Here is a 24,783-nt window from a genome sequence, read left to right on the forward strand (position 1 = left end):
TCCTCAAAAGACTTCACATAGACCTCCCCTATGACCCAGCAATCCCACTTTTGGGCATTTACCCAAATGTTTACAAACAAGATCACACTAAAGCTTCCAGCACAACTATGTTTATTTCAGCATTATTTACCATAGCTAAGATATGGAACCAACCCAGATGCCCTTCAGTAGATGAATGGATCAAGAAAATGTGGTATATATACACAATGGAATTCTATGCCTCCATCAAAAAGAATGACATTGCCCCCTTTGTTAGGAAATGGAATAACTTGGAAAAAAATATATTAAGTGAAGTAAGCCAGGCACAAAGAAACACAGGTCCCATGGTTTCCCTTATTTGTAATATCTAGTATATGTATGAGTCAAGTGGAAAAAGTAAGATAATGTTATGTTAGGAAAATGAATCCTTAGATAGGTATCTTAATGTTTTTTTTCTTTCATGCATGTGTTTCTAATGCATTTATAAGATTATTTCTTTGTTGCTTTGTATGTCCCTCCCCCACAGTATAACCCCCGCTTTCAATATATTTGATGTCAGTATAACTTGTGGAGGAGATGGGGAAAAACAAGTCGTTTAAGGATTCAGATGGACCTGTTGCAACAATGAAAAGTACAAATTGTCATGTCAAAAACGAGCTTTACAATGTCGGTGGGGGGGAGATGGGGAAGGATTGGGTGGGCGGGGAGGGGGGAGGCTGGGAAGGGAGGTGAAGGGTAAACAAAGGAGGAGGCTGCAATGCTTGGTAAGAAATGTATTCATTATCTTGCCCATGTAATTGTAACCCCTCTGTACAGTATGTTCACAAATAAAATAAAATTTAAAAAATATTCTTAGTCAAATACTGGTAGATACGCTAGGTGGGACCTCCATCACAGCTTGGCCTCAATCCTTAACCCACTGAGGAGTGAGAGTGCTTTGGCCAGACCTGCCTTCAGTTCTGACCCAGCAGCCTTATTGGGTTTGGGGATCATCCAACCTGATCAGTTCCAGTACTAGAGACCCAGGAATGTCAATTTGCTGGCCAACACCTACTCCCTAGGACTCCCACATTAGAAGCTAATTGCACTTTGATATACCTTGGGGCAAGGACAGAAAACATCTTGCTTCTAGTCACAGATCACCCCCTGGGGAAGTTTACTTTCTAATGAGTGAGATCAGCTTGGCTTAAAGATCTATACCTCACTCATCTCCACCCTACTCCAACCTCAGGCCTGGTAGAGGAAAGCTTAGGGAAATTACTATTTCCCAACTTTACTAGCAGCAAGGAACTTGCACCTCACCCAGTTGGATCTTTTCCTTAGAGCTTTCTAAAAGTTGCTAAATTCCCATAGGTCCTGTTTCTGAATAAAAAGGGGCTTACAGGTTATTGGTGGCCATGGAGGAATGCCTGGCACAGACAACCTACCTGAAGCCTCACTGCAAGAAGAGTGAAAGATTCTGGCAAAAAGAACCCTTGACTGATGTGGCCTCCTGTGAAAACAGAAGTGTTCGACCTCTTCCTGGCCATTGTAGGTTCTAAGCAATTGAGATTTCCATCTTACTCATGTAAAGTAACCATACCCAACAGGCTAGCTCCATGCATCCCTTTTGTCCTTACAACTCCCCCTGGGCCTCAGATAGCTTTGAATGCTGGAAAAGTGAGTATGAGAATGGGTCATTGGGCCATGTCTCCCCTTCTCTCCTTCACTTGGAAGGAATCAAGCAGTTCTTGATACAATATGGGGCTGGTCAGCTTTTCACTCCCTCAAAGAGCTAGACTCACTTCTGTCCTTAATGTTGCCAGATGCCTTGAGAAACTACCCTGGCAACCAAGATCTTGCACTCATCCTGTGAGTTCTGCTTCACTGTAAACTGAACTGTAAGCACAGGGATCGGGGTTCCTGCTACAGTTTCTGGAGAATGTGTCTGCAATCCCTCTGATGGGGCATGAGACAAGAACCTATCATTCTGTGAAGGAGAAGTAGATCTGTAATGGCCAGTATTCATAACTGCCTTTTGTGGTTCCATTCCCAAAGAGGAATGTGTAATGGGTGGCAGGTATAGCCAGTCCTGTGTCAGAATAAAGGAGGAAGAGGCCCTGCTACCTCAGTGCCCAGACAAGCCTTGAATGTCAATCCTGTCAGTACTCCAAACATCAAATTGGTACTAGGAAAATTGTAACATCTAGTTTTAGTTTTCTTTCTCTTCAAACTGCATTTTTGCTACTGGCATGCTATTGAGAGATTGCTAACTTTAAAACTGGGCCAGGGAAAATAAAAAATATTGGCATTTGCCATACTCCTCTTCAAAATAGCGGGAATACCATGAATTTGAAACTCTTCTTGAGCACCAGTCCTACATTGCTAAGATTAAATCCTGCTGGCCACCTTTATATTTCAAATACGTTGAAAGAATAAAAGGGATTCTTAAGAAGAATAAGGGCTAAGAGTATAAAATGTATACTTCTTTATTTATATAAATAAGGCTTTCATACAATTATATTTAAAAGAAATCTGTATTTTTACATTCACCACCAGTGAGTTTCTGACAGGAAAGGCTGTGCATAATGATACACAGCAAGGATCCCACTCCAGGACAACAGGAGCTCAGGAAAGCACCATTAATTTGAGAAGTAGGCAGGCTCTGACACTCCTGTTGCACTGCTAGCAATGGGAAGTCTTAAACTAGTTCCTACACCAAGTCTTCTTCAAATTCCCCCTGTTCATCAGCAGTGTCATCTTGGCACTGCTGGTACTTGGACACCAGGTCATTGATATTGCTTTCAGCTTCAGTGAACTCCATCTCATCTATGCCCTCACCTATGTACCAGTGCAAGAATGCATTGCACTGGAACATGGCACTGAACTGCTCTGAGATGCACTTGAAGGGATCCTAGATGGCTATGTTGTTGCCGATGAAGGTGGCCGACATCGTGAGTCTATGTGGGGGTGGGGTGGGGGGGAAGGGAAGGGGGGATGTCACACACAGCCGTCTTCACATTGTTGGGGATCCAGTCTCCAACGTAGCTGCTGTTCTTGTTCTGCATGTTGAGCATCTGTTCATTCACCTCTTCATGGACATGCAGCCTTGGAAGATGGCAGCCGCTGTCAGGTAGCAGCCATGGCGGAGATCACAGGTGACCATCAAGTTCTTAGGGTCAAATATCTGCTGGGTGAAGCTCGCGCACTGAGAGAGCATGGTACTGCTGACTGGCACGGCTGGCCAGGGGCACAAAGCCAGGCATGAAGAAGTGCAGGCGGGAAAGAGCACCATATTCAAGGCCAGCTTGTGCAGGTCTGCATTCAGCTGGCCAGGGAAGCACAGGCAGATGGTAACCCCGCTGTTGGTGCCTGACACCAGGTGGTTCAGGTCGCCATAGTTGGGCGTGGGCAGCTTCAAGTTACAGAAGCAGATGTTGTACAGGGCCTTGTTGTCGATACAAAAAGTTTTATCTGCATTTTCCACCAGCTGGTGGACAGAGAAGATCGCGTTGTAGGGTTCCAGCACTGTGTTTGACACCTTTGGGGAGGGCATGACACTGAAGGTGTTCATGGTGTGGTTTGGGTACCCCTGTTGAATATTGTTGAGAATCAGGGTGCCCATGCTTGACCCGGTGCCACCTCCCAAAGAGTGGGCCAGCTAGAAACCCTGTAGACAGTCACACCTTTCTGACTTCCGCCTCACCACATCCAGTACCGGCTCCACCAGCTCAGCTTCCTCTGTGTAGTAGCCCTTGGTCCAGTTATTGGTTGCCCCGCTCTGGCCTATCAGACACAAGCCATGATGGGACACACACTCCAAGAATATTTACTGTGCCATTTGCATTGTGAAGACAACAGGACTCTTCTGAGCCAACCTTTGCTTTTAATTTAGATAACTTTGGTGAAATAAAGGAAATGTTTTCATTGTATCTGGGACCCTACAAATCACCCAGGTTCTAAAGAAATAAAGACAATGTGGAGGAAGATACATTTTAACCCAAATCAACTACTTGTAGAAATGAAGAACAGAGCCTGCCTCAATACTGGAAATGTAATTAGTTTCACAGGAGGGACAGGAGCACATTGTGATCATAGGAAAGCTAAGCTGCAAGCACTTGTCTGCACCTTGCTCACACATAGCTATGCTTTGATTTCTGGTGTCCTGAAGTAGTTCTCTGTTATTGCCGGGCCTTTGAAATGACCAGCAGTGCTGAAACCTTGTTGGAGGCTTTCCCTGATTGCTGATCTTTCCCTTCAGAGGCTTCTTTGTCATGGAGGGCTTGCAGAGTTGCACTGATCTGAGCTGTCTGAGTGGCCAGGGGCATGACTCCAGTGGACTGGAATAGGTGGGTTAGGTGAGGACAATATCTAGGTGTATAAAGGCTCAGCCCAGCACTGGAGTGCCTGGATGTTAGGACCCATAGACCATGATGACATACCAAATATGAAGTTGTCTGGCCTGAAGCTCTGGCCAAATGGTCCTGATCTCACTGAGTCTAAGGTTCCCGGCTCTAGGTCCACCATGATGGCCCGAGGAACATATTTTTTGCCTGTGGAGACAAGAGTTGACTTAGGCCTATAATTGACAAGAAACTTAGGGGCAGAGCTTATGATTCTGAGTGACTCTCAGCATTCATTACAGAAATTACAGCATTTGAGACATGGAAACAGAAAAGATTGGTTCAGCCATTGAGGGATTTTTTGAAGAGGAGATTAGCAGTGGTTCTCTCACTTCAGCCCTCCCTTCTTTTCAGGCCTCCTGGTCACTTCCGCCTTTTGCACACCATCCCATCCCTGCCAATCCTCCAGGGCTAGTCAGTCTTTACTGATGCAGTCAATATAAGCTAGCTTATGTGGATTCAGAACAGGCAGAAGAAAGTAGAAATGCATTTGGAAGGTGGATGGAAAATGCCTCTCAACTGTGACTACCCTTTTTGCCCCTTGGCCAATGAGACAGTCATGAGACAATCAAATTGCTTCAGCTTTCTTGTCATCAAGAGGTGATTCAAACTTATGCATTCTCTTTCTTGACACTGTCTCTCAAATTACAGAGGAACAATATGGTAATCTTGCTTCACAAAAAAAAAATGGAAAAGACAACATTGAAGGAAAAGGTCATTGCTTCATGATGAGTGTTGGGCTGTTAAGAGCCAGTTGTCATTGTTGGAGTTTTTTAAAGTTACTCACCCATAAATCCTTACAGGTGTCTTCCTTGCCAAGGTAATTCAAGTCATTGATTGATATTACCCTTTAAAACTTCCATGGAGATGTTGAATATTTTTGTGATTACCATCTTGTTGTGAGATGAAATCCATTTCTGACTTAGTAATGAATGGACTTGAGAATTCTGATAATTCTCTTAGAACTTCAATTCTGAAGGAAGCTAAATAAATCTTGATAGGATAAGAACAAATATATGTGAACTAATCCTTCCTCTTCATCCCTTTTCCTTCCCCAGTACTGTTAATTGGGCCACTGGCTCTTCTTCTCCAGTTCCAAATGCCTCAGGCCTTAACCCATTCTTTCTCCACCTCCTCGCATTTTTCTCGTCTCCATTCCTGCCAGTTTTCATCTTCAGGTTCACCTTTAATTCACCTGCTATTGTCTCTGCACATTCCAACACTGTAGATTCCACCAAATGTGGCTTGTCAAGGGAAATAATTATACACTATTTTCTTCTCATATACTTGTACTGTACTCTATAGTAAATCCACTGGCTACATAGCATGTACCTGTTATTAAGTATGATGTCATGTAGAGACACTTGAATGTGTGTGGCAGATTATTTGTAGGTTCTATACAAATACTATTTTATATAAAGAACTTGAGTGTGTGAAGATGTTGTTATTGGTGGGGGTCCTCGAGCCCATTCCATGAGGATACTGAGGGGTGATTGAATTTTAAGTAATGGTGCTGTTTTCATACTTCTTTAAATGAACTTATGAACTTATTAAAAGACTATTTTTTCAGCCATTTGTTTATGGATCAAATCTATAATCCTAGCTAATCAGGAGGCTGAGATCTGAGGATCATGCTTCAGTGTTGGCTCAGAAGGGAAGCAATGTACTTGGAACTCTTATTTCCAATTAACCACACACACGCACACACACACACACACACACACACACACACACACACACACACACGCACCACAACACAACACAAAGCTAGAAGAGAAGCTCTATCAATTGAGCCACTAGTAGACTTCCATGTGAACAGTGACCTGATTGAGCCTCACAGGTGTCTGCTGGACCAGACATCCATTAAAAGGGCTAAAGGATGCAGATATCTCATACAAGCTGTGTGACATCTCTGATTGGGTCTGGGATGGATATGGCCACAGACGGTCCTATGACCTTGAGAGTCATATAGCTCTCTCCTACAGACAATTAAACCCTGTACAAAGCATCCCAGTAAGTACCTTCCCTTAGGACCCCTCCTGTCTAGCAAGACATTTGATATTCTCTTCTTCAATAAATCATTGCTGTTTTATTCTTCCCTCTGCATCCATGAACTCATTCTTTGAGATCATAGAGACAAAAGATGTGATTCAGTTATTAGGTTTTCAGTATCAACATGATGGCCTGCTTCAAAACAGAACTTTTTTCTGCTTCCTGGGCACCAAAGCTGGTGGATCCTGAATGCTTTTATCTTGAGCCCTTTTTGTGTTGTCACCAAACCTGTGCTAGAGTATCATCAGTGCCCAAGGGACACACCGGGAATGCGTTTGTTCCAATCATACATGGTATACCTAGGTGTTGAGTCTGCAAACATGATGGGTACTCACAGATGTGTGACTTAGTGATGTCAGCCACTCAGCACAAGGTTTCCCTGGACCAGAGTCTCATCTCCATGCATTGAGTGGATGATAGGTGAAACCTTTGTTTCTCATACACAGATTATATCCTGATTGTTCCTAGCAAATGAATTCCATAGACCACAGGGGAAACAAGCTGAATCCTTCTTTTAGTCATTTCTTCCCTAACACTGACACATCTGCTCCTTGAAGACACCATGGCCACATACCTCTCAGTAGAGGCTTTCCAAGACCCTACTCCATCATGTCACCCACCCACTTCAGATCTTTTAGCAGCCACTTTCCTCTAATAAACACTTCCCTCACGTCCAGCCTCCCCTATGAAAGTCTTCACTGTTGGGTTTTTATCCTAATGTAGGGGTCACATTCTTAACTATCAAGGTCATGGTTATTTGATATCTTTGGGGTCTACACACAGGACTGCTCAGGGCCATATTGATCCAATGTCTATGGCTCTGTTCACAAGACTGCTCAGTGCCATGGTGATGGGATGTATAGTGTCTGCATATGGGACTGCTCAGTACTATAGTGAATGATGCAGAATATCCATAGAAGGGCACCATTTTCCCATTGAGATTTTCAGCTTTCATTACTTGTGTATAGCTGGTATTCCACACAGCACTCTAAAATCTATGGGAATTTAGGAGAGAGCCTCTTTATCATGAGTTAGCAGAGAATGGAATAAAATAGAATATTCAGCTGTAGTGATGGTGGCTCTAGCTGGTATTTCTTGATACTCAGCAGACTAAGATCTGAGGATCTAAGTTCAAGGCCAGTCCAGGCAAGAAAATTCAGTGAGATTCTTATCCCTAATTAACCACCAAAAATCCCGAAGTAGAACTATGACTGAAGTGGTAGAGCACTAATCTTCAGCAAAAAAAAATCCAAATCAATGTTTATGCATTAATTTAAGCCTTACGACCAACACACACACACACACACACACACACACACACACACACACACACACACACACACACACACACACACACACACACACACAACCATTTGTCCAGCACTGGTGGCTCACACACCTGTAATCCTAGCTATTTAGGACGCTGAGGTCTGAACTTCAGAGTTTCAATCCAGCCTAGGCAGAAAAGTTTGAGACTTATCTCCAATTAACCACCAGAAAACCAGAAGTGGTCCTGTGGCTCAAAGTGCAAAAGCACTAGCCTTGAGGGACAGTGTCTAGGTCCTGAGTTCAAGCCTTTCGACTGACAAGAAAAATAAAATGTAACACCTGGATCAGGTCCTTTGTCTCCTTTGTTTGAGGAAAGAGTCTACAGACAAAAAGGAAGAGGTAAGACAGCATAACTTTATTGAAGGAAAAGACCATCAGAACCCTTGCTAGACAGGAAAGGCCCATGGGAGGGAAGGCACTAGTTGGTGTGGGTTATGTAGGTATTAATGAGGTGTCTTTAGGAATGAACTATATGTCTCTCAAGACCATTGGACAGTCTGCAGGTCATATCACTCCCCAGGCCTAGTCAGAAGCTCCACAAAGCCAACCCAAGATCTTTATGCATTCTTTAGTCCTTCTGAGTAAGTTATAATTTTGGTACCTACCTCTGGGGTATAGTCACCTCATCACAGTGTTCATTGTTCCAGGGGCGATGGGCCATGATATGATGTCAAGGAGCCTGCACACAGGACTGCTCAAGGCCAAAGTAAAAGAGAACTTCTATGGGAGAGAGACTTTGCCTCCATTGCACAGACATGCTCTTTTTATGCTCTGATAACTCTGGGTGGTTTTTCCATGTTTTCTCATTTTTTTCTCCAATGCTTTAGATGGAAACCAGGACATCATGCATGTAAGGCACGCACTTTCCCATTGCACTTATATTTCTTTCCTTGGATTTGTTTTTAAATGAGCAGTAGATTTCATCTTTGTGTATAGGAAAATAGTTATCAAATATCTCCATTTTAAAGGTTTCAGCTGATGAAGTAGCACAGTATTTTTTATAATCTAAAATAGAGATATTCTGCCTTGGATATGTCCAGAGGCCTCAGACATAAAAAGGCTTGGGATAACTGCTGTGCAATTGGAAAGGCCAGGCTGAAGCCTTTTCCTTTTGCCCCAGCTTGCTGTTGCACCAGTGCTCCTTTCACCAGAAATGCTCATTTTCTCCATTTCTGCTCTTTGACACTTAGCTAGAGGAGTCAGCTCCAGCCCTCTGAGAACTCTCTATGGGGGTGCGGAGTGGGGATTCCAGTATGGGAGAGGGCTTCTCTTCCCCCTCCATCTTTTGTGCTGGTCTTGGGCTTGATCTCAGGGACTGGCTCAGTCAGTTTTTCTGTTTGTTTATTTTTTCTTGTTTGTTTGATTTTTAGTCAAGAGCAGACCTTAGGCAACAGTTTCACTTCCAGATATTTGGGCTCCTAATTAGTGATGAGCCTCATGAACTTCCCTACACAGGCTGGCTTTGAACCTCATTCCTCAGATGTTTGCCTCATGAATAACGTGGATTATAAGCATGAGTCACAATCACCTGGCAGAGAGAGGGGTCTTCTTTCAGACATACCGACTACACAGTGACAAAGATCAAGAGGGGTAGCCTCTTTGTTTCAGCTGACCCCATCTTTTTCCATCACATCCAGCGTCAGTCCTGTACCAGCTATGGAGAAGAGCTTGGTGCTTCTTCAGGCCTGATCTGAATTAATTCATTGATCATACTAATAATAAATAAAATATTTCATGAGTATGTTTGTCTTCTCACCAACAGGAACGGATCTAGAAATCAAGAATCATTTATACCTTAGCTTTCCAACTCCAGAATGTAGAAAATTACTCACGTTGCATATGCCTTTCTTTACTAAGTGAATTAGATCAGAGCAGCCTTCACATGTGCTTCTCACCCAGTGGAGATGATAAGAAGGTAGCAAGATGTTGGGCAGTCTTGTATAGAAATTGGGCAAGGACCATAAAAACAAACACATTTTGACTTTGAAAGGCTGGAACAAAATCTACAAAGCAACGGTCCCCATAAACAGGCAGGAGTAGCAATACTAATATCAGATAAAATAGACTTCAAATTAAAATTAGTTAGAAGAGATAAAGAAGGTCGCTACATACTAATGAAGGGATCTCTCCTTCAGGAGGATAGTAAAATTGTAAATAGTTATTCGCCAAACAACGGAACACCCAAATTTATCCGAGAAACACTCCTTTCTCTCAAATCTCATATAGATCTAAAAACATTAATTGTTGGGGACTTTAACACACCACTATCGCCACTAGATAGATCAACTCAGCAAAAACTCAACATAGAAACCGCAGACCTAAACAGCTGCATAGATCAACTAGATTTAACAGACATCTACTGAATATTTCACCTAGCAGCATCAGAATACATGTTTTTCTCAGCAGCACATGGAACATTTTCCAAAATAGACCACATTTTAGGTCACAAAGCAAATTTGTCCAAATTCAGAAACATTGAAGTTATACCTTGCATTCTCTGAGACCACAAGGGAATAAAATTAGAACTCAACACCAAAAGCCACCGAAGAAAGTCCTGTAACATATGGAGGCTGAACAACACACTGTTGAACCACCAGTGGGTCATGGAAGAGATTAGAAACAAAATTCAATTGTTCATGATATTCAAAAAAAATGAGCACACAAACTACCAGCTTCTCTGGGACACAGCAAAGACAGTACTCAGAGGCAAGTTTATAGATCTGAGTTCCTACATCAACAAATTGGAGAGAGCTGAAACCAACAATTTAATGAGACAGCTGAGCTTCCTTGAAAAAGAGCAGCAAGATAAACCCAATCCAGTAGATGGAAAGAAATAAAGAAAGTTAAATCAGAAATAAATGAATTAGAATCCAAAAAATCATAGAAATAATCAACAAAACAAAGAGTTGGTTCTTTGAAAAACTTAACAAAATTGAGAGACCCTTAGCAAATCTTATCAGAAAAAGAAGAGAACACACCTAAATAAATAAACTCAGAGATGAGAATGGTAACATCACCACCGAAACGACCAAGATTCAGAATATTATAAGGGAATATTTCTCAAAACTTTATGCTTATAAGTTTGAGAACTTGCCAAAAATGGACCTTTTCCTAGCAAATATCGATATGCAGAGACTAAACCAAGATGAGTTAAACCATCTTAACAGGCCCATATCAAGAATTGAAATAGTAATAGCAATCAGAGACCTCCTTTCTGCTGTTTTACAGCGGAATTCTACAAGGCCTTCAAAGCAGAAATCACACGAGTACTCATTCAACACTTCAATGAAATTAAAGAGAAAGTTCACTACCGAATTCATTCTATGAAGCTATAATAACCATCTTCCCAAATCCAGGCAGGGACTCATCAAAGAAAGAACTATAGACCCATATCTTTGATGAACACTGATGCCAAACTTCTCAACAAAATATTGGCAAATCAGCTTCAACAATTCATCCAAAAACATCATACAGCACAATCAAACAGGATTCATTTCAGGGATGCAGTGCTGGTTCAATATACGCAAATCAATAAACATAATTCATCACATCAACAAGGGTAAGGACAAGAACCACATGATTATCTCAATAGATGCAGAAAAACATTTGACAAGATCCACCACCCCTTTTGAAGGTTCTGGAAAAATTAGGAATCCATGGAACATTCCTCAATACAATAAAGGCTGTATAAGACAAACCTACAGCCAGTATTATACTCAATTGTGAAAAACTAAAGCCATTTACTCTAAACTCAGGAAAGAAACAAGGATGCTCACTCTCTCCTCTACTCTTCAATCTAGTATTAGAATGCTTAGTTACAGCAATAAGACAAGACCCAAACATAAAGTGGATCCAAATAGGGAAAATGAAGTAAAACTCTCCCTCTTTGAAGATGAGGTGATCTTGTATTTTAAGAATTCCATGGACTCTGCTCCCAAATTACTCATGGTGATTAAAAACTTTGGCAAAGTAGCAAGGTATAAAATTAATCTCCCAATATCAATGGCTTTTCTATATGCCAACAAGGGGAAAAGTGTGGCTAAAATCAGGAAAACAACTCCATTCAGAATAGCCCTACAAAAAATAAAATAACTAGGAATTAACTTAACCAAACAAGTGAAGGACCTCTATGATGAAAACTTTAAAAACCTGAAAATGGAAATCGAAACAGAACTTAGAAAGTGACAAAAAACTCCCATGCTCCTGGATTGGAAAGATCAACATCGTCAAAATGGCAATACTTCCCAAGGCTATCTACAAATTCAATGCGATATCTATCAACATTCCAACCTCATTCTTCAAGGAAATAGAAGAGGCAATCTAAAAATTCATATGGAACAATAAAAGACCCAGAATAGCAAAAACGATCCTTAACAGAAAGAACACTGCTGGAGGAATATCAATACCAAATTTCAAACTCTACTATAAAGCCATAGTAATCAAAACAGCTTGGTATTGGCACAAGAACAGACCTCAGGACCAATGGAATAGAATTAAAAACCCAGAAATGAACCTACAGACCTATAGCCATCTAATCTTTGATAAGGGAGCTAAAAAAAAAAATAGAATGAAAGAAAGACAACCTCTTCAGTAAATGGTGCTGGCAAAAATGGTTAACTAGTTGTAGAAAATTAAGCTAGATTGTTATCTATCTCCCTGCACCAGAATCAACTCCAAATGGATCAAATATCTCAGAGTCAAAGCAGACACTCTGAAAACTTTACAGGATGGAGTAGGAGAAACCGTAGGTCTGCTTGGCACAGGCCAAAATTTTCTTAATAGATACCCAGAAACACAAGAAATCAAAGAAAACTTGGACAAATAGGATTGCATGAAAGTGCATAGCTTCTGTATGGCAAAGGACATAGTTCGCAAGATTAATAGAAAGCCCACGGATTGGGAGAAGATCTTCACTATCCTTACAACAGACAAGGGTCTTATATCTGAAATATACCTGGAACTCAATAAATTAAATCCCCCAACAACAAATCTTCAAAGAAACAACTCCCCAATAAATAAGTGGGCTAAAGACGTAAAGGAAAAATTCTCTGAATAGGAAAGAAGAATGGCCAATAGACACATGCTCAACCTCTCTAGCCATAAAAGTAATGCAAATCAAAAAAAATATTGATATACCACCTCACACCAGTTAGAATGTCTATAATCAAGAAGTCTAATTACAACAGATGCTGGAGGGGATGTGGACAGAAGGGAACCTTACTGCATTGTTGGTGGGAGTGTAAACTTGTTCAACAACTTTGGAAAGCAGTATGGAGGTTGCTCAAAATACTCCACATAGAGCTGCAATCCCACTTTTGGGCATTTACCCAAATGTTCACAATCAACAACACACTAAAGCTCCCAGCACAACTATGTTTACTGCAGCATTATTTACCATTGCTAAGATATGGAACCAACCCAGATGCCCCTTGGTAGATGAATGGATCAAGAAAATGTGGTATATATACACAATAGAATTCTATGCCTCCATCAGAAAGAATGGAATTGCCCCATTTGTTAGGAATTGGAAAGACTTGGAAAAAAATATATTAAGTGAAGTAAGCCAGGCCCAAAGAATCATAGGTCCCATGGTTTCCCTTATTTGCAATAACTAGTATATGTCTGAGTCAACTAGAAAAGGTCAGATAAGTTGATGTTAGGGGAATGAACCCCAAGGTACGTATTCAGATGTTTTTTTTTGTTTTTTTTTCCTTTCATGCAATTGTTTCTATCATATTTACAAGATTATTTCTATCTTGCTTTGTATGTCCCTCCACCACAGTATAACCCATACTTTCACTGTTTTTGTTGTTGGGATAATTTGTGGAGGAGAAGTGAAAAAACAAATCGTTTAACTAGGGATACAGGTGGACCCATTGCACCAATGAGATGTACAAGTTGTTATGTCGAAAAACGAACTTAACAACTTGGGGGAGGATCGGTTGTGGGGAGGGGAGGAGTATGGGAAGGGATAGGAAGGGGAAAGGAGGAGTCAACAATGCTTGATAAGAAATGTACTCGTTATCTTGCCCATGTAATTGTAACTCCTCTGTATGGAATTCTCATAGTAAAAAAAGTAAAAAATAAAATAAAATAAAATAAAAAGATGTTGGAAAGGGTGGCTCGTCTGAAATCTGAGCTACTCAGGAGGACAAGATCTGAGGTTTGAGGTTTGAAGCCAGCCATAGCCAAAAACTGACACTTTTGTCTCCAGTTAACCAACAAAAAACCTCAAGTGTATCTCAAGTGACAGAGCCCTAGCCTTGAGCACAAAAGTGAAGAGAGAGTATAAGGCCAAAAATTCAAGCCCTAGGGCCATCACACACATATACACGCACACACACACACTCACACACTCACAGAGTGGGAGAAGCTACGTGGACTAAATGAACAATTGGGACTCTGCCAGTGGTTTTTTGTTTTGTTTGTTTGCTTTTGTTGGTCATGGGGCTTGAAGTCTGATGCTAGGCACTGTCCCTCAGGTCTTCAGCTCAAGGCAAATGCTCTACCACTTGAGCCATAGCGCCACTTCTGGTTTTCTGGTGGTTTATTGGAGATAAGAGTCTCACGGACCGGGCACCAGTGGCTCATGCCTGTAAACCCATGGTTTCCCTTATTTGCAATATCTATTATATGTATGAGTCAAGCTGAAAAGGTCAGATAATGTGATGTTAGGAAAATGAACCCTTAGATATGTATTTTAATGTTTTTTCTTTCATGCATGTGTTTCTAACACATTTATAAGATTATTTCTTTGTTACTTTCTATGTCCCTCCCCCACAATATAATCCCCGCTATCACTATATTTGATGTCAGTATAACTTGTGGAGGAGATGGGGGAAAAAAAGTCGTTTAAGGATTCAGGTGGACCTGTTGCAACAATGAGAAGTGCAAGTTGTCATGTCAAAAACGAGCTTTACAACGTCGTGGGGGGGAAGGATTGAGTGGGGTGAGAGGGGGGAGGCTGGGAAGGGATGTGAAAGGTAAACAAAGGAGGAGGCTGCAATGCTTGGTAAGAAATGTATGCATTATCCTGCCCATGTAATTGTAACCCCTCTGTACAGTATGTTCACAAATAAAATTAAAAAAAATTAAAAAAAAGAGTCTCACGGACCGGGCACCGGTGGCTCATGCTTGTAATCCTAGCTACTCAGGATCCTGAGATCTGTGGAATGCGGTTCAAAGCCAGCCCAGGCAGGAAAGTCCGTGAGACTCTTATCTCCAATAAACCACTAGAAAACCAGAAGTGGTGCTGTGGCTTAAGCGGTAGAGTGCTCACCTTGAGCTGAAGAGCTGAGGGATAGTGCCCAGGCCCAGAGTTCAAGTCCCATGACGGAACAACAACAATAAAAAGGAGTCTCATGGACTTTTCTGCCTAGGCTGGTTTTGAACCATGATCCTCAGATTCAGCCTCTTGAGTAGTTAAGATTGCAGCCATGAACGACTGGCACCCAGCTATGCCAGTGTTTTTAATGATCTCCTTCCCTCATGAGTTCTGCTTGAGAATGTGGCTTCTGCCTTTGGACAGTGGCCACCGGTAGCGCTAGCTCTGGTCAAATCCAGGCAGGAATTTCTGAAGCTTCTCTGACCCTGTGTACCCAGGCACCCTCACCACCAGCCCTCGCTGCCAACAGGAATGAGTAATGAACAATCACATGACCAGATGAAGTGCAGAAAATTCCATGCTTAGTGATCTTTTACTCTAAATAGCATTTTTAAAAGAAACGTTTGGTAACACAATGAAGAGACAAAGGTCAAGGGGGGAACCAATACAACAACAATATAAACAAAACAATATGTTGGAAATGATCTGTACAACTTGGGGCTGGGTGATGGGGGTAGAGAAAGCAGGAGAAAATTGAGGGATGGGGTAACAAGTTTGTCAAGAAATGTATTTATTACCTTATGTAACACTAAACTGTCTGTACATCATCTTGACAATAAAAATAAATAAATAAAAATGTATAAATAAAAGGAAAATTTCAGCATAGCAGACTGGGAGTGAAAAGTCACGTTTATGAAAGCAGAGTCAAACAAGAATAGTTTCTTAGGTTAGTGAAGGAAAAGATGATGTCATATTCATTTTTATATTACTCAGCCTCAGAAGACAATGAGCACATATTTAAACATACATTTTATGCGAGGCACTATTGTCTCATGGATACAATTCTAGCTACTCAGGAAGCTGACATCTGAGGACCAACGTTCAAAGTCAGCATAGGCTGACAAGTTTTCAAGACTGATCTCCAATTAACTAGCAAAAATAATGATACTAGAGGCATAACTATATGGCATAGCACCAGCCACAAGCCAAAACAAAATAAAACAAAGAACCCCAGTAAGAATGAGAGATCCATTTTTCAAGACCTAATAGTGGGACACACACACACACACACACACACACACACACACACACACACACACACACACACACACACACACACACACACACACACACACACACACACACAGGTAAGCAGGATGCTAGCACTGTATGCCAGAGGTTAACTTGTAGGTATGCTAGAAACTACTTCTCAGGAGATCTCTCCCAACCCTGAGCAAAGGACAGGCTCTCTGAGAAGATCCTCTCTTCCCCTGGCAAGTCCCACATATGCACAGCCCTCTGTCCTCCAATTAAATCACTTTGTTTTGTGTTTGCTGTTATGTGGTCTTGAACTCAGGACCTTTTACTGTGATGTAGCTTATTCACCTTTTCAGTGCTTACTTGGAAATAAGAGTCTCATAAACTTTCTTCCTAAGACTGGCTTTCAATCTCTTATCTTTAGATCTCAGACTTAGTACCTAGGGTTACAGGTGTGAGAAATGAGTGCATGACCTCTAAACTATTTTTAAGCCTTAAATTTCTTTTTTGTGCATTCATGGTCCCCCCTCTTCTTTTCAATGGTAGTCTCTGTGGTTTTCTGACTCATTTCCTTTGGCATTCAGTGATATTAGTAACCAGATCTCTGATGGTGGGACAAATCTCATTGTTTGATAGACATACAAGGAAAAAGTTGGGGCTTGAAATTTTTCCCCAGGTAACAGGAGATTAAAAACTTGGTGAGGATAGGAGTAGAGAGGTGGTCGTTAGGATTCTAAGGTGTATTAGTTAATATTGTTTAAAAAGAAATTAGGATATACTTACATAATTTTTCCAATTTTTAATGCTACTCATTAAAATCATATTCATTATGGTTCGGACCTGGAATGTCTACAAAAAGGATAGTCATCCATTGATCCATTGTAGTGATTAATGTTCAGAGATGCAGCTTCAGTGAAGTAATTGCATTTGAGTGCTCTGTCCTCATCAGTAAGTAAATCCATTGTTAAGTTCCTAATTTGATAGACTTTTGGAAGCGATGGAATCTTTGAAGGTTAAAAGACCTAGTTGAAAGACCTGGGGTTTTAAAAGTGATATCCTTTCCTGGCCTGTTCCTCTCATTTATCCTCGTGCTCTGTTTGCTTCCTATTTGGTCCATGAGCTGAGTAGCTTTTTCTTAACACATGCTTCCACCACAATGTGGCAGACTCTCTGGAATCTTCCCAGATTCATCAAAGGACAAAGCTGCCCTTGAGTGTGTTTACCACAATGATAAAAATAGGTAAATCTGTCATTTTTGGAGGTTAATTGCTTTTAATTAGAACAGTGATTCTCAGAGTATGGCTCAAACCTACATCATCAGCACTGAGGAATTGTCAGAACTGTCCGGTTTTTTGTCTTTTAATATTTTTTGGTAGTTTTGAGGTTTGAATGAAGGGTTTTACACATTGTAGGTAGTCACTCTAGCAATTTGAGCCATGCCTTTTAAACTTTAGTTATTTTTCCTATAAGGTTCTATGTTTACAACCCCAAGGCAAGCCTCAAACCATTATCGTATCATCTAGCTTTCTGAGTTGTTGGATTTACAGGTGGGTTTGATCCTGAGATAGGATCTTGATAATATTTTTTCTGAGTTGGCCTTGCTTCCTAAGTAGCTGAGATTATTGGCTAATGCAAACCCAAATTGCTGGCTGTCTTTTTCCTTTGCCCCAGATAAGCTAATTAGAGAAGAAGGGTAAGAGTGAGCCTATCCAAATGATTTTGGGGAAATGTAGATTAAATGTAGATTGGATTTGCAGGAACTGTGTTGAGGACTGCTTTAGTAGAAATTTAAAAAAATATTCTAAGGATGATAAAGGCTGATTTTTGAAGAGATATGAGTGATGGAAAAACATGTTTATCACTCTTTAATTTGTTATCTGTCCCTTCACAAACATGTGACATCCAAAGCTGGCAAAACTATGTCCATATTGTCAAACATAGCTAACATCCTGTCCACACACAGCCAGCAGGCAGCAGATATCCATTATTAAGTTAACATGCATAATTGAATAATAGTAGAATAATAAACTATTATTTCAGTCTTTATTAGAAAGACAGTCAGCAATGTAGGCCCATATAGTTCAAGCATTTGTGTGTCTTAAATCATTTAAATAAGGATACAGTTGGACTCATTGCAACAATGAGATGTACAACTCGTTATGTCAAAAACGAACTTTACAACTGTGATGGGGGAGGAGGATTAGGTGGCGGGGTATGGAGAGGATGGGAAGGAATGGGAAGGGGAAACAAAGGGGGAGACTACAATGCTTGATAAGAACTGTACTCATTATCTTGCCCATCTAATTGTAACCCCTCTGTATAGTATTTTCACAATAAAAAAGTCTACAAAATATCTGGGTTCAAGTTGTAATTAATTAACTTTAATTTTTGTGCCTTTCCTGGGCTTGAATTCAGGGCCTGGACAATGTCCTCATGCATTTTTGCTCAAGATTTGTGCCCTACCGCTTCAGACATGGCTCCACCTCTGGTTTGTTGATGGTTCATTCTAGTTAAGAGTATTACAGACTTTCCTACCCAGACTGGCTATACATATGATTCTCACATCTTAGTCTCCTGAGTAGCTGGGATTTATGAATATATCATCAGTATCCTGAAAGCTTTTATTATAGAGATCTTAACATGTTCATTTGTATGCATAATTAGAACAAATCATTATTCTCCTTAAAAGCTTTGATTGCATATTCTAATTATAGCATGTGCATTAATTTTGTTGCTGTCATTAAAAATCCCTACAACTTCGGGGATTTAATTGACTTAAATTTTGTATATCAAAGTGACATATAAGCTTGGTACTGGTGGTTCGCACCTGTAATCTTTGCTACTCAGAAGAGTGAAATCTGAGAATCATAGATAAAACTAGCCCTATCAGGACAGCCTATGAGACTTTTATCTGCAATTAAGAGCCGAAAAATGGCAGAAGTGGGGCTGTGGCTCAAGTTGTAGGGCATTAGGCTTTTATCAAAGCAGTTTAGGGACTCAGAATTCAAGCCTCAGGACTAGCAGACATAAAAGGAGACAAGGGAGCTGCACAGAGGCAAAAGGCCTGAGAAACACTGAAGGTTTGTGTTTTTAAGTTTTAATACAAAGTTGTAGAGATTTGATTACTCACAACGGTGGTACTTAAATGAATTAGCAGGCAACAAGTGAGTGTTTGTGGATCTCCTTAGATGACTCAGTTTATTAGAGTGTCAATGGAAAAGTTCACCTGACAAAATGAAAAGGGCAAAGATGAATTTTGGCTATTACAATACGAGTTATTCAACTCAGCTGAAACAAAAATTGGGAGAGAGTGTGCGGTGTGTGCCAATTCTGTGGTTTAGACAGGGCCTGGGTGCTGTCCCTGAGCTTTTTATTGCACAAGGCTAGTACTCTGCTCCTTGAACCACTGTTCCACTTCAACTTCTCTGTGTTTAATTGGAGATAAGAATATCACAGACTCCTCTGCCTGACCAGTCCATGTTGCACATGTAGTGACAATACCAAATGGAACCTCATTATCAAAAAATAACCATGGTTAAGTTCATACTTATGATAAAATATTTGAACTATAATTTTTAGATATTAACAAATATATTTTTGTATGCTAGGCATTGGTGGCTCATGCCTGTAATTCTAGCTACTAAGGAGGCTGATATCTGAGGATCAAAGCCAATCCAGGCAGGAAAGTCAATGAGACTTTTTTTTAAATTTTTCTTTCATTTATTTTGTGAACATACTGTACAGAGGGGTTACAATTACAGTGGCGGGATAATGCATACATTTCTAATCAAGCATTGCAGCCTCCTCCTTTGTTTACCCTTCACATCCCTTCCCAGCCTCCCCCCCCCCCCCCGCCACCCGACCCAATACTCCCCCTCTACCCCCCCCCCCGCACCAACGTTGTAAAGATCCTTTGCTACATGACAATTTGTATTTCTCATTGTTGCAACAGGTCCACCTGAATCCTTAAACGACTTGATTTTCCCCAATTCCTCCACAAGTTATACCGACATCAAATATAGTGGAAGCAGGGATTATACTGTGGGGGAGGGACATACAAATCAACAAGGAAATAATCTTATAAATGCATTAGAAACAAATGCATGGAAGAAAAAAACATTAAAATACATATCTAAGGATTCATTTTCCTAACGTCACATTATCTGAACTTTTCCGGTTGACTCAGACATATAATAGATATTGCAAATAAGGGAAACCTTGGGACCTATGTTTCTTTGGGCCTGGCTTACTTCACTTAATACAATTTTTTCCAATTCTTTCCATGTCTTAACAAATGGGGCAATATCATTCTTTCTGATGGAGGCATAGAATTCCATTGTGTATATATACCACATTTTCTTGATCCATTCATCTACTGAGGGGCATCTGGGTTGGTGCCATATCTTAGCTATGGTAAATAATGCTGAAATAAACATAGTTGTGCTGGTAGCATTAGTGTGGTCTTGTTTGTAAACATTTGGGTAAATACCCAAAAGTGGGATTGCTGGGTCATAGGGAAGCTCTATGTGGAGTCTTTTGAGGAACATCCATACTGCTTTCCAAAGTAGTTGAACAAATTTACATTCCCACCAACAATGAAGTAAGGTTCCCTTCTGTCCACATCCCCTCCAGCATCTGTTGTTGTTAGAGTTCTTGATTTTTGCCATTCTAACTGGAGTGAGGTGGTATCTCAATGTTGTTTGGATTTGCATTTCTTTTATGGCTAGGGAGGTTGAACATTTCTTCATGTGTCTATTGGCCATCCTCCTTTCTTCTTCAGAGAAGTTTCTCTTCAAGTCTTTAGCCCACTTATTTATTGAGCAGTTGTTTCTTTGAGGATTTGTTGTTGGGAGATTTAATTTTTTGAGTTCCAAGTATATTTTAGATATGAGACCCTTATCTGTTGTATGGCTAGTGAAGATCTTCTCCCAATCCGTGGGCTTTGTAGTGATCTTGCTAGCTATGTCCTTTGCCATGCAGAAGCTCTGCAAGTCATGCAAACCCATTTGTCCAACCTTTCTTTGATTTGTTGTGTTTCGGGGTCTCTATTAAGAGAATTTCGGCCTGAGCCAAGGAGACCTAGGGTTTCTCCTATTCCATCCTGTAATGTCTTCAGAGTGTCTGCTTTGACTTCGAGGTCTTTGATCCATTTGGAATTGATTACGGTGGAGGGTGATAGAAAAGGATCTAGTTTTCTACAAGTAGTTAACCAATTTTGCCAGCACCATTTACTGAAGAGGCTGTCTTTCTTCCATTCTATTGTTTTAGCTCCCTTATCGAAGATTAGATAGCTATAGGTCTCTGGGTTCATTTCTGATTTTTCAATTCTATTCCATTAGTCCTGAAGTCTGTTCTTATGCCAATACCAAGCTGTTTTGATTACTATGGCTTTATAGTAGTTTGAAATTTGGTATTGATATTCCTCCAACAGTGTTCTTTCCGTTGAGGAGCGTTTTTGCTATTCGGGGTCTTTTATTGTTTCACATGAATTTTTAGATTGCCTCTTCTATTTCCTTGAAGAATGAGTTTGGAATTTTGATAGGTATCGCGTTGAATTTATAGATAGCCTTGGGAAGTATTGCCATTTTCACGATGTTAATCTTCCCAATCCAGGAGCATGGGAGGTTTTGCTATTTTTGAAGTTCTGTTTTGATTTCCTTTTTCAAGATTTTAAAGTTTTCATCATAGAGGTCCTTCACCTCTTTGGTTAAGTTAATTCCTAGGTATTTTATTTTTTGTGGGGCTATTACAAATGGAGTTACTTTCCTAATTTCAGCCACAGTTTTCTCATTGTTGGCATACAGAAAAGCCATTGATTTTGGGGGGTTAATTTTATACCCTTCTACCTTCTGAAAGTTTTGAATCAGCTTGAGTAATTTGGGAGTGGAGTCTATGGGATTCTTTAAATACAAGATCATGTCATCTGCAAAGAGGGAGAGTTTTATTTCTTCTTTCACTATTTGGATCCATTTTATGTTTGTATCTTGTTTCATTGCTGTAGCTAGGCATTCCAATACTAGATCGAAGAGAAGTGGAGAGAGTGGACATCCTTGTCTTGTTCCTGAGTTAAGAGGAAATGGCTTTAATTTTTCACCATTAAATATAATGCTGGCTGTAAGTTTGTGATATTCAGCCTTTATTGTATTGAGGAATGTTCCATGGATTCATAATTTTTCCAGAACGTTCATCATAAAGTGGTGATGGATCTTGTCAAATGCTTTTTCTACATCTATTGAGATAACCATGTGGTTCTTATTCTTGCTCCTGTTGATGTGATGAATAATATTAATTGATTTGCGTATATTGAACCAGCTTTGCATCCCTGAAATGAATCCTGTTTGATCGCGCTGTATGATTTTTGGATGAATTGTTGAGGTCGATTGTCCAAAATTTTGTTGAAAAATTTTGCATCAATGTTCATCAAAGAAATGGGTCTATAGTTCTCTTTCTTTGATGAGTCCCTGCCTGGTTTTGGGATGAGGGTTATGATGGCTTCATAGAATGTGTTCAGTAGTGAACTTTCCTATTTCAATTTCATTGAAGAGTTGGAAGAGTATTGGTGTGAGGTGTGTTTGAAGGCCTTGTAAAATTCCACTGTAAAACCATCTGGTCCTGGACTTTTCTTAGCAGGAAGTCTCTTATTGCTGTTTCTATTTCCATGCTTGATATGGACCTGTTAAGATGGTTTAACTCATCTTGGTTTAGTTTTGGCATGTCAGTATTTGCTAGGAAAAGGTCCATTTCCGTTATTCTCAAACTTATTAGCATAAAGTTTTGAGAAGTATTCCCTTATAATGTTTTGAATCTTGGTTGTTTCTGTGGTGATGTTTCCATTCTCATCTCTGAGTTTATTAATTTGGGTGTGTTCTCTCCTTTTTCTGATAAGATTTGCTAAGGGTCTGTCAATTTTGCTAATTGTTTCGAAGAACCAACTCTTTGTTTTGTTGATTCTTTCTATACTTTTTGGATTCTAATTAATTTAATTCTGATATAATTTTAATTATTTCTTTCCGTGTACTGGATTGGGATTTATCTTGCTGCTCTTTTTCAAGGAGGTTTAGATGTGTCATTAAATTATTGGTTTCAGATCTCTCAAATTTGTTTATGTAGGAGGTCAGAGCTATACACTTGCCTCTGAGTACTGCCTTTGGTGTATCCCAGAGGAGCTATTAATTTGTGTTTTCATTTTTGTTGAATAGTATAAACATTTGAATTTCCTTTCTAATGTCTTCCATGTTCCACTCGTGATTCAGCAGTGTGTTGTTCAGCCTCATGTGTTACCAGAATTTCTTTGGTGGCTTTTGGTGTTGAGTTCTAATTTTATTCCCTTGTGGTCAGAGAAAATGCCTGGTATAACTTCAATGTTTCTGAGTTTGCTTTGTGTCCTAAAATGTGGTCTATTTTAGAAAATGTTCCATGGGCTGCTGAGAAAAACGTGTATTCTGATGGTGCTGGGTGAAATGTGCGGTAGATGTCTATTAAATCTAATTGACCTATGCAACTGTTTAGATCTGCGGTTTCTCTGTTGAGTGTTTGCCGAGTTGATCTAACTAGTGGAGAGAGTGGTGTGTTAAAATCCCCAACCATTAATGTCTTTGGATCTATGTGGGTTTTGTGGGAGAATAGTGTTTCTTTGATACATTTGGGTGCTCCATTGTTTGGTAAATAGATATTTAGAATTGTAATATCCTCCTGAAAAAGGGATCCCTTAATTAGTATGTAGCGACCTTCTTTATCTTTTCTCATGAATTTTAATTTGAAGTCTATTTTATCTGATATTAGGATTGCAACTCCCGCCTATTTATGGGGTCTGTTTTCATGGTAGATTTTGTTCCAGTCTTTAACATTGAAAATGTGTTCGTTTTTACGGGCAAGATGTGACTCCTGAAGGCAGCAGATAGAAGGGTCTTGTTTTTTAATCCAACTAGACAGTCTATGTCGCTTACTTGGAGAGTTAAGTCCGTTAACATTAGTAGATAGAACTGAGGGGTATTTGGTATTTCCTGCCATGTTATCCACCTTCTTGGGGGCTGCGAAAACTAGGTTCTTCCTATGGTTCTTGGATTCTCAGTTTGGGTGCAGTTTCTTGGCCTTTATTGTGGTCTTGTTGATTTTCTATGTGTAGGAAATCTTTAAGAATCTTTTGTAGGGCTGGTTTGGTGGAGATGTATTGTTTCAATTTTTCTTTGTTATGGAAGGTTTTTATTTGGCCTTCAGTTATGAAGGAGAGTTTAGCTGGGTACAGTATTCTTGGTTGATAGTTGTTTGTTTTTAGGGCATGGCATACATCATTCCAGGCTCTTCTTGCCGTGATTGTCTCTGCTGAGAAATCTGAGGTTATTCTAATTGGTTGCCCTTTATAGGTGATTAATCTTTTCTCCTTGACAGCTTTAAGGATCTTTTCCTTGGTCTGAGTTGATCCTGTTTGGATTGTAATGTGATAGTGGGATGTTCTATATTCTTCTTGTCTATTTGGGGTTCTAAAAGTTTCTTGTATCTGAATAGGCCTATCTTTTTGCATGTTTGGGAAGTTCTCTGCTAGCATCCTGTTACACAAATTTCCTAGACATTTAACTTCTGTTTCTAGGTGCTCCTCTACGCCCATTAACCAAAGATTAGGCCTTCTGATGGTGTCTTCCAAGTGTTGGACAGATCTATCATATTTCTTGGACTTGTCTT

At 40.1% G+C, this 24,783-nt stretch overlaps 1 pseudogene; it reads right to left on the reverse strand.

Annotated features, from left to right (window-relative positions):
* Nucleotides 1-2,671: 2,671 nt before the first annotated feature.
* Nucleotides 2,672-24,783, reverse strand: part of LOC138833415 (tubulin beta-1 chain-like) — a 25,471-nt pseudogene continuing 3,359 nt past the window's right edge.

The sequence above is a fragment of the Dipodomys merriami genome, unplaced genomic scaffold (genome assembly GCF_024711535.1).
Source record: "Dipodomys merriami isolate MVZ:Mamm:240054 unplaced genomic scaffold, mDipMer1.0.p SCAF_207, whole genome shotgun sequence".
Classification (NCBI taxonomy): Eukaryota; Metazoa; Chordata; class Mammalia; order Rodentia; family Heteromyidae; genus Dipodomys; species Dipodomys merriami.